Here is a 9,776-nt window from a genome sequence, read left to right on the forward strand (position 1 = left end):
GAGATAAAAAGGAACATTCAAGCAAACTATTGATTTCTTAGATGTTTTGCTGTATCTGTTTTCCGCTGATTGTCATTTCGTTCACAAGATCTGGTGAATAAAGTGTGAGCAAAATTAGAATGACTTCACAGAAAAGCTTCAGCCTTGTTTTTCTTTTTAGTAACTGCAAACTGAAAAAAAAAAGTATCTTAGTTTAAATCTAAGTAAATTTGTAACATTTATCTGTCATTCCTCAGCTTTTGAAATACATCGATTTCATTTGTGAAACTTTTAAAAAGGCAATCTTAGAATATTTTCCAATCCCTTCCAGGGTTGAACTCTGTTGAACTGAATGAGTCAGACCTCATGGGAACCAACTCAAATTAATAGAAAGGTACAAATACCAACCTTTAAAGCTTGAATGACTACCTCCAACTCTTTTAACCTAAATGCATTTGTCTCATCTTCTTTAGTTTGTTTGCTGTTCACAGAGTGCTCAGCACTCTGTGAACAGCCAGCTTCTTCAGCCAGGCCTGTTTCTAGCTATAGGTGAACTAGGCATCATAGACCCCCCAAGCCACTAGGGGCCCCAACGCTGCCTGTTCAACCTCTTATTAGTAGAATTAAAATGTCCATTTTCACCTCTATTTCCTGTGTTTTTTAAACCCCTTACATGTTTAAAAATAAACGTGAATCCTCCCGTTGAACAACTTTATTAGCAGCATCTTTGTAACATTTCAATATTGCTGAATATTATGCATCATTATTGTGGTATGTGGGAAAAACTGTCACAGTAAATCCATATTTAGAGTGAAGACACCTGGGTTTTTTCTGTCAAATGCAGATTTTTTTTTTATTTTGAAGTCAAAGACTCTTCTTCTTTTTCCTCACTGGATCTTTTCTGTGAAACGAAAAATTCAACACAGCTTAGGGGTTTCAATTTAGTGGTCACTTTTAAGAACATAGTGGATGGATTTTCGACACGTGACTGATCGACTTGACTTGTGTAAATAAGACGGATGTGGTGGGGGAAATCAAGTTGCTTTTCAAAAGTAAAAACTTCCTCCAAATCAGATGACAAAATAAAACAGAAAAAATTGTGGTCCTGTTTTTCTTCTCTGCAACCCAGTACCAACCGGTACCAGTCCACGACCCAGGGCTTCTGGACCACAGGTGTGGAAGGCTGTGTTGTTGGTTGGTTTAGAGACTCTGAAAAAGAAACAAGAGGCAAATTCAGAGGTAGCAGAGCTGAGAATGTTGAGGTTCTCTTTGGGAATGGACTCATTTAATATTTTTTATGCACTTTCACTGATTTATACGTCTCTTAAGGTTTATTTATCTACTTATCTGGTTATTTATATTTTTTTTAACCCTCCTGTTATGTTCGTTTGTGAGGAACAGAGATGATGTTCCTGGGTCAATTTGACCCGGTGAAGGTTTTATTAATTAAAAGAGGTCTGAAACCCAAAAAAATCCTAACAAGCAGTGTGAATATATCATCACTAACTCCATTACTAATTATTCTATCAAAAACCTAGTGAAATGGTGCTCCTTACCTCTAACAGCTAATGATTGAATTATTAGATAATTCACTTGTTTTTCTTAAAAATATACATCTTCAAACTTTTTTTTCAAATTTTTCACTACTGTATTACTTTTGAAAGACTAACATATAAAATACAATAGTTTTACATAACATTGAAACATAATCTTGAAATTGTGTTTTACATGCACTGTGAACCAGAAAAAAACAAAATCACAATACAACAGACAAGCAATTGCAATATGAAGTTGTGTGTGTGTGTCTGTACATATACACAGCACAAGAGTGACCAGTCATCACACTGTGCTTTGTGCAAATTAATTTTGCACATTTCGCACAGGTCGTGCTCGTCTTGACCTGGATCCTGTCTCTGGCTCGTCTCGCGCCCCCGGCCGTCCCCCCAACTCCATCTGGATGAAACTTGTTTGCTGGACTTTAGATATGTAGTTGTAAAGTTAGATAAATTAATTCTTCTTTATGAGTTCTAGTTAGATAAATTAATTCTTCTCTATGAGTTCTGGTAATCACCTTTCCGTCCTGGGGGAGGATCCCTCCTTCATGTAAGCACCCTTGAGGTTTCTTAGTTTTTTCCGGAATCCGTTTTTTTTTAGGAGTTTTTCCTTACCGCGATTTTTTGTTTTACTTTTTCAATGACCGATACGAAGCCCATTGAGACGACTGTTGTTGTGAATTTGGGCTATACAAATAAAATAAAATAAAATAAAATAAAATTAGATTGAATTGAATTGATGGTCACATGAATCACTGCCATCCTAGTGGGCCCTGGCACTGCCTTTATTATGTTTTCTGCAGACAGGTTTGTCTGACGCATATTTGGGAATGAAGACCAATGTATTTCACCATTCTTTGATATGAATGTCTTGCTTGGAGGAACAAGAATAACAATTCCCTCATCTGGTTCAAAATCAGAATCATTAGAACCAGAATTTAGCTCAAGATAGTCTTCTTCTGATCATGATCAGTGATGACTTCCAGAGCCTCCCAGACTGTCATTGTTCTGCTTCTGCTGCTCATTTTCTAAAGCTTTGCCTGTGTGATGTTGGAAAGACTCCCATGCAGAGAATCTTCTATATGTTTTGCCTCTCCCCTGTTGAGTGTCCACTGAATGTGAGTTGAGTTTTCCCGCGAGAACATAAATGGTTCCTGTCAAAAGTCATAACAACTATGCACCTGTGTGTGTGTGTGTGTGCGTGCGTGCATGTGTCTATGTGTGTGATTGGGGTGAAAAATGTCTCACAGCTGCAAAAAAAGCAATAATACTTAAAATAAGAAATCCTTGTACCTCCAGATTGACTGCCGGGTCAAATTGACCCGAACAGTATCTATGTGATATAAACATGCAGGGGGGGTTGCAAATATGTGAGATGAACCAAATTCATAATATATGTCGATTACACTAATTAAAGCAAGCAGAAGAAGTTTCATGCTGAAAAAATACTTTTAAGTATTTTTCCTAGATGTTCAAACTTTAAAACTGGTCAATTTGACCCGCAACATAACAGGAGGGTTAATTTCCATTTGATTCCTTTTAAATTTTTGTTTTAACTACCTGTCTGTTCCTCAGAGGGATCCTGCAAATCAGTGATTGAGCTTTGTGAACAAACAGCGGCGCTGCAGTGGGATCTTCCAGGTCTGGCTCATTGCTCAGATCTGGGGGGTCCTCTGGTAGTGTATTCTAGCGCGGGTGGGGGTTACTGATATGGACAGGTCCCTAAAACACTGTTTCCCCATTTCAGTACACAGTCAGATCTCTACTTTGCATCGTTTAAGTGAAATTCTTTATGCTTTACTATAGTTTGTACGTGGGAGGGGTTTGTTGTATGGGTTTTATACATATTTTATGTGAACCAGTAATGTGTTGCTTTTTTTTTTTTTTTAATTGGATAGCATTTTTATTTAAAGCACTTTTAGCAACACGAGTTGGAAAAGTGCTATAAAAATATATTTGATTTATTTAATTTGACAGCCGCAGGACATTCCTACGGGAGGACCTGAAGATAAGTGAGGGGGGAGAATGCAGAGGACAGTGGTAAACCGAGGCAGCCGATTCGCTCTGTTGATCCCTAAAGGCAGCAGCCAACACGCAAACTATTTCTTGACCAGGCACAATTTGGAACGAAGAACATTCAAACTTACAGTACAATTATGTCAGCTTGATGATACAATAATAAAGCTGTGCTGTTATCAGTGCAACATCAGCAGTAATGGATTTTAGTTGAAAAAGAGAGTGAACCCAATTCACCTGATTATCTGCTTCCCTCCAGAGGTCTATAATGACTTCATTTTCTTATCTTAATACACTGAAAAGAAAAATATCTGTCACACATCATTCAAAATTTCTATTGAAACGAATGTGATAAACATGCATCTTTAGACAATAAAGCATTAATGATACTGACATTTGTTCTAAAAACAATGTCTCATTTTGGATCTGCGTCACAAATTTGATTTCAAATGAGCATTTTGGAGCACTAAATGCTGTACATGCAGGGTTCTTATCTCTCTGCGGTCTGGCTGTGAAACCACATGCACTGAGGACTTTCAGGGAAATTCACCATGTCTTCAGCGTTTTCATTATACTTATCATCCCACGGTGCTGTGCAAACAGCTTGCTTGGTCAGTAGCTGGTAAAACTGCATTTCCAGCAAAAGGAAAGCAAAGCCTCCATCACCGCACATCAATGAAGCATCTTCACATAGCCTGGCTCGGTGGCAGGCATGCCACCGAAAGCCCGTCTGGGAAAAACAGATAAATTGAAACCTTTCACAGAAATACATATGATCCCAAGGAAGAGAGACAGACTCTGTAACTGAAGTCACATGGCAGAGGTGCAGAGGATAGAGAATTTCCAAATGAAGAAGGAGAAAGGAAGTCAATTAAAGATGGAAATACTTTTTATGCGGATAGGACTTGTAGTCAAGACAAGGAAAATACTAAATATTTTTGTTTCTGTTGAACAGAAACAGGAGGAGCTACACAATACAAATGCTATCTTTATGTGTGGGCGGGGCTTTGAGCTTTTATTGCAACAAATTTGTCTTTTTTCTTTTTCTTTCACTTCTTTATTAATGTTTTGATTTTCCTGTTCCAATTTCAAAACTTTTCTTTAAGATATTTTCTTTCCGGTTGGAAGAGTTGAGTTGTCCCTGATCTTTTTAAAGGTTCTCCTGGAGTTCTTTGACTTTTCTGGCAATGCTTTCATTTTGCCTCTCCATATTAAGAGAAAGTGCTTTCACTTGGTTTGGTCCAGGATGGAGGCATAATGTTGTTTCATTGTTGCCTCCTCCTCCTCATGATGTCTCTCTGGAGTTCTTTCGGTTGGTGCTGGAGAACACTGTTTTTCTCCTGCAGTGTTTGGAGGTGAACTCTCACCTCTTTTCAATGCTTTCTTAAGGTTCTAGAGCCATGATGGTGGTTTGGACCCTTTGAACCACTTTTTACAGATTTTCATCCTCCTGATTTAGAGTTTTGGCTGTGAGTTTGACTTTCTTTAACTCACTGGATAACTCTTCAGGATCCCAAACAATTATTTTTTTCTAATTTTACATAATTCCTTCAAGTTTACAATGTGTACTTTTGAGTTTAAAATTGTTTTCAGTTTTTCAAAAATGTTTCTCAAACTTACAAGGCCTTGTTTTCAAATTTATTTTTCCAATTTACAATCTGGTTTTTCAATCCCTTTAAACTGATCCTAATTTGACCCCATATAGATAAACCGAGTACCATCAAGAACTGGTGGTAAAGGACCCAGAATGCAGGAGACTGGGAATGGTGGAAAAAAAACTTAGACATTTAAACCCAAAAAACTGAAAGATGCCAAACCCATGGGCACAACAAAGGAGCGACAGAACGCAGATGATCTGACACAGGAAATGAAAAATCAAACACTAAATGAACTAAATGATCAACCTGAACCTGGTCAGACTGACAAGGAAAAACAAACCATTTCAAAAACACCACAAACACCCAAGCACAGAATTCTCACAAGTACTAATTAACAGAAAAAGAAAAAAGCAGTAGATCAGTTAAGCCAGCATGACTGACTTAGAACAAAACACAAACCTTTAACACAAGACGCCGAAAACTGAGAAAACTAAAGCAAGAAACTTTAGACTTTTATGTCCTTTTTAAGAGAGTCTGTAGTTTTGTTACGTCTTAATCAGCCAAAATGAAGAGCAAAAACAAAGCAAACACTCTTGGGGTGTATTCAGACCGGAAAAATCCTTTGTCCTTTTGAGTTCGCCTCATTTGTGTCAGATCCAGTCCTGAACTTTGCGTTTGGTGTCTGTTCAGACTGGCACCAAGCAGACCATTCTGTTGCCGAAGCTTGTGAAAACCAGTTGACTAAAGATCTCTTCAGTCATTGGCCAGGAGCTACGAGGGCGGGACATAACAACAAGAGAAAGACGGACATGCTGGACTTTACGATTCTTATCGGGACAGTTAACTTATTAAAAGTTTATATTTCGATTATCAGTTTGAACATCGGGAACACTTTTTACTTGTTCATTTGGTACAGAAGAGGCATGCTGCAAGGCAGTTACTGGCAAGGGGACGAGTTGCGTGTGTTTTAACTCAGAGAATGCTAGCAAGTGCAGTGATGAGGAGACGTCGGGAATGAAGGTCGGCTGATAAATGTTTATGACATATAGATTGTCGGGAAAACAATGAGCAGCAATGTGTATCACGATAAAAATTGTTTCTATCCGTCTGCATTCATCCAACCACATTTCAATGAGTTGCTGTGTCTCATCATTGTGGTGTTATGGCATTGTTTTTAAGAGAATTCTGTTAGGAAACAATTCATTCAAACTCTGTGTACTTTGGCTACGGTGGCCGTTTTGGTTCAGTTGTTCTGAGAGAACCAAAGCTCAGTCTGATTGGAAACGAACCGGGACCCCCTCCAAAGATGGGTCAAAGACCGGTTCCTAGTCCCGGACCAGGGTCCACTTGGGTGTATTCAGACTGAAAATTTATTTTTGATTACTGGGGGAAACGAACACTGGTTGCGGCTTTATTTTTGTTTGAAGTCGGAGGCTCTTCTTCCGTTACTTCACTGACTTTTGTCTCCCTGAAAAAACTTTCCCAGAGCGAATGGTGAACAGAATTCGATGATTTTCCAAAATGAAGTTCCTGTAGTATCAGAAAAATATAAAACAAAAAGGAAATAATCAAAGTTGACGTGTGCATTTCTTTTCTCTCTGCGGCCCAGAACAAGAAAGAACTGAATTTTAAGTAAGCTTAAAATTTCAGTGTGGATGTACACCTTTGAATAAAAACTATTCATACACAGCTGAATAGGTGGATCTTTAACCTGGATTTAAATAAAGTGATTGTTTCAGCTGATCGAAAAGGTTTCTGGAAGTCTCTTCCAGATCTGTGCAGCACAGAAGTTGAATGGAGCTTTTCCATGTTTGGCTTTGACTCTAGGAACTGACAACAGACCAGATCCAGATGACCTTAGAGGACTGGCTAATACATACTGGGTCAGGAGTTCAGTCATTTATTTTGGTCCTAAACCATTCAACACTTTATAAACCAGCAACTGAAGTTTAAAGTCTATCCTCTGGCAACCAGGCAGCCAGTCTGAAGACCTCAAAACTGGACTGGTTTGATTTAAGGGAGCAAATTTATTTGTTTTGTTTAGGGGGTTTGTTGTTCTACTACATCTACAAACTCAAAAAATAATTTTCAGTTTAAAATTTTACCTTTCGGAAAAAAGCAATCTAAAAAGTGAAACGATGTTGGACTCTTTAATTGTACTTGTAAAACTCCATCAATTACACATTGATAGAGGGTTATTATAAGAACTAAAAGTGTTATACTCAAGGTTGAACATGATGCAATTCCTGGCTGTACTTCCTATCACTGAGAAACAATAATTGCATCATTAGAATTGTGAGAAGCAGCATTCATAAATCACCTGCTTCAATAGGTAGAGACACATATTGACTTTTTAGACTGTATTTTATAGTGGATCTTATCTATATGACAAAGTTGCTTAGATTTTACGAAAGCCAGATCAGAGGACTGACTTCAATTGCTCTAAATAGATATACCAGCTATAAATAACTAATACAACTTCACTTCAAAGGGGCTAAAATGCATTTTTAAGCAATATACTTGAGTGGTGGTAGTGCCTTTTTCATGGCAAATGACAAAGACACATCAAATCAAAATTCTTAGTTGTAATCAATATAAAAATGAATATATACTTACAAGGAATTCCACATAAAATGGTGCAAGTCTTCCCATAAAACGGGTCGGTCTTAATGCCTGCAGGAGGACAACAAAGAGATGAGAAGCTGGAAGAAAACACGTGTTCATCCAGTTGGATTTTGGTGCAGGGAGAATTTGAGCACAGAGGGCCGCGTCGGAGTCAAGGCACAAAGCTTTTTAAGTGCAAGCATGAAGCATGTTTGAGGGCACGGTAATTATTCTTTCTGTTTCATCTTGTGAACTCTCAGCTTTTCAGGCTACAACAGTACCATACGAGGCAAACATTGTATTGTTACATCGCCTGCCTTATCCTAACACCATACACTTTCACGGTTTTGTTGTCCATGCATGCCAGTGTTTTCTCTTGTCCAAGGCTCCCATTAGATGTGTTTTTGTGTGCAGCGTGAGAGGTGGATAATAAGAGTGCATTTAAATTGTCCATTGCTTTTTAGCTCATATGAGTGTTTGATCTCCTCAAATTGCCAGTGAGAGCAGTTGTTCCCAATCTGCAGTGCCCACTCCAGTACAGAGGGCTCCAACAACCACAGGGGGAGGGCAAAGTTCACACAGCATGGAGGATGAAAATGTGGAATGGCAAATGCATAATTTTCACATTTTATTTAATCACTATTTTCAACATGTCTACTTGGTGGTATGTGGTGAGACTGAGTCATCACTATGATGCACAGTTAACATGTGGTCCAGTGTATGAAAATCAATTATAGGGCAACCATAATTGCCTATAAACAAAATATGATTGCTAAAACAAAATATGATGTCACTTTTTCTTTAAATCAGGACTGTTAGGTGTAACCCTTGTGCTATCCTGGGCACTTTAACATTGAGAGTTGGGTCATCTAGACCCACTAGACAGTGCGCTGAACCTTTTTTCTTCAATGGTTTGTGATCTTCACTGGTGTCCATGGATTACATGAAATCTTTCCACCTTTATCCACATTTGTCATGGTAGGGAGAACCCGTCAATGCAAGGGTGGGGTCATCTAAGATAGCACAAGGGTTAAACCAGACATTTTCTTGAATAGCTGACCTAATTTGTGAATGAGTCAAAGCTTATTGAAAGCTTGTGTTCTAAAAACCCTAAATGGAGGGTTTTTAGTTTGCTTGCAAGTGAATCCTGATGTGTTTCACTCTCAAATGCAAAACCACAGAGCGGAAATAAAGAAACAAAACAACATTACATACACTCAGTGTTTGCATTAAAAATGAAGAAACACTGAAGATCCAAGTCTAATTCCCCGACCAAGGTTTGAGCTGCAGAGACAGCTGCCTTCGACTGCTACCCAAACCACATTCCACAGGCCCCGTTTGAGCTCTACTGCAGGTGGTGGGTCCACTTGAGAGTGATCTCACATCGTTCTGGACCCGGGCTTGGCCACTGTGGCCAAATCAGATACGTCACTATATGAACTCTGGCGAGGTCACAGCAACTCTGGCGAGATCACAGGGATTCAACTTTGGGCATGTGAAGTTTTCAGTAACAGCGGCTAGAATACACATTCAATATGGTCAATCAATTCAGCAGTTCTCCTCCTGAACTCCCACCCATTTTCTTAATCTGCTGTAACCCTTTCGGGGCAACAGGGTTTCTGGGGCCTGTCCCTGCTACTGTTGGGCAAAGGCGGGAACACCCTATACCAGGGGTCACCAATGCAGTGCCGGCAAGTACAGGGTCATCCTCGAGGATCATTTAAAGTGCCCGCAAGGCATGCTCTAAAAATATCACAGTTTAGGATGGAATTAAATACATTTTATTTTTAACTTCGCTTAGAGCTGCAAATTCTTGGATAAATAACAAAAAAAAGGCCAGTTAAGTCTCTACAGGCCTCATAGTAAAATGAGCAGACAAATCACAGAGACTATTGATAAAACAGTGTTAGGATGAAAATGTTGCACAAAATCTTACATTTTCATTAATTAAGTGTTCAAAAGACTGAAAATATTTTTCTGACAAGAAGATTTACGATTTCCTTTGCTCACAAAATTCTAGAAGTGA

The 9,776-nt window shown here is 38.7% G+C and overlaps 1 long non-coding RNA gene across 1 annotated transcript; it reads right to left on the reverse strand.

Annotated features, from left to right (window-relative positions):
• Positions 1-835: 835 nt before the first annotated feature.
• On the reverse strand, positions 836-7,878 carry LOC110016088. Its single transcript, XR_002874310.1, has 4 exons — positions 7,763-7,878; positions 4,099-4,278; positions 3,786-3,843; positions 836-1,188 (listed from the first exon to the last, which is right to left on the reverse strand). It is a non-coding gene; the product is annotated as an uncharacterized LOC110016088 (long non-coding RNA).
• Between the last annotated feature and the right edge of the window lie 1,898 nt (positions 7,879-9,776).

Source organism: Oryzias latipes, chromosome 12, assembly GCF_002234675.1.
Source record: "Oryzias latipes chromosome 12, ASM223467v1".
Taxonomy (NCBI): Eukaryota; Metazoa; Chordata; class Actinopteri; order Beloniformes; family Adrianichthyidae; genus Oryzias; species Oryzias latipes.